Source organism: Apium graveolens, chromosome 5 (assembly GCF_009905375.1).
Source record: "Apium graveolens cultivar Ventura chromosome 5, ASM990537v1, whole genome shotgun sequence".
Classification (NCBI taxonomy): Eukaryota; Viridiplantae; Streptophyta; class Magnoliopsida; order Apiales; family Apiaceae; genus Apium; species Apium graveolens.
The window spans coordinates 245,846,442-245,848,282 of NC_133651.1; positions in this window are offsets into that span (position 1 = coordinate 245,846,442).

A 1,841-nucleotide genomic window follows, 5' to 3' on the forward strand; every position below is an offset into this window, starting at 1 on the left:
GGCGCGGCAAACTCCCATAATGAGTTCATCATCCAGTTGGATATTTCTGTAACACTACCCAGAGCACTTCGATAGAAAGGCTACGGCTGGGCGATTGTTGAGTGTTGGCAGGGTCGAGTTTTCAAAATGATGTTTCCATCAAATGAAGTATCTCATAACTTCATTTCTTTTGAATGATATTTCAAAGATTGATTCTATACAAGTCATGCCTTGTAGCTTTATATATGTGATGAGCTAATTATAACTTGAACGGTGGTAGTTCAAGTAGTATTCAGAAAAGATATAAGCATACTGGAGTATCTTGTAACTTCATCTTTTAAACTTATATCTAGTAAATGATTATCTTATGCATGTCAAAGATTTTCAGAAAAACGTTGAGACAAGGGTAGATATATGAGATCACCTTGCAACGATTTTTTTTATACAGTTATAAACTGGAACTATGGGTGTATTATGCATGGCAGAGCATTTCAAAGATTTTGAAAAGTATATATGTATATACTGAATATTTTGCGACTTGGTCGCGTTAAGATATCAACTTGGTTCAATTCTTCTTGACCAAGACTTTCATGAGTGTTATGAGAATGCTCATATATTGTTATTCATTATACATATTATTTCGGTGGGCTTGTTGCTCACCCTTGCTTTCTTCTTTCATCACATAACATCAGATAGACAAGATGAACAGGATCAAGCTCCCAATTCGCGAGTGAATAGGAAACGTTCCGCAGTTTCCTGTCGGCGTTGATGTCGTTGTAGCTGAGGTAGGAACTACCAGTAGGCTAGGCTTTCAACTTTTGTTGTACCGGACTTATGTATCTATATGAATTGTAATAATGGAAAAGAAATGTAAATTTATTCAGAAACCCTTTTAAGGTGTAACGGTTTATAATTGTGGAATAAAATGACTTGTGTTATTTTTGGTATTCATCTCTGAGACTATAACTTGTGGCGTGTGTGTGTATATTGTGGGGTCACAGTACGGAGTAGTTGATTGTTTATTTAGATTGGGTGTTATTAAGGGAAATGGAACTCGTGACAACCCGGATCCCCGACCCCGGATTTGGGGGTGTTAGATTTGTCCTATGTGGAACAACCGGTCCAAATTCTAGATCGTAAGGAACGAGTCCTTAGGAATAAATCGATTCCTATAGTAGAAGTTTTGTAGAAAAATCCTCGAGTAGAAGAGTCTACATGGGAATTAGAGTCAGACATGCTTGATAAATATCCTCATTTGTTTAATTAAGTCAGATTCTGGGGACAGAATCTTTTTTTAAGGGGGAAAGGATATAACGACTCATGTATTTTATTTTATTTGGAAATGTAATAGAGGTTTAAACAAATAAATAAAATGTGTCTATTGATTTTTGGCAGCGGTTACTGGTTGTTATTTAATTATTTAAGATCTGTTGATATGTGGGATTGGAATTGTGTGATTTATTAGTGAGTTATATGTTTTTATTTCGCTTGTAAAAGTGATTTTATTGTAGTTTTAATTCCATAAATATTTGGGTTGTCTTTAAAATTGGTTTTCTAATTTTATAATTTCAATATTTACTTTTAGGACTTTATAAAATTGAGAAATCGATATTTTATTAATTATTTACCCTTAAATGATTTTCTGAGTGTGTTTATTTGTAAAATCCATATTTAATTTAGGAATTCTTTAAAAATCATGAAACTTATATTTTATTAAGTTTGTATTATTCTGAGAATTTTAAAATTATTTTGGAAATTTTCGGGAATCGTTTCACCCGCGCGTCGTTTCGTTATTTGTTAAAAAGCAGGTACAACGAGCACCTTAAAAAAAGTGTTTTAAAAATTTCAAAAATTATGTCTTT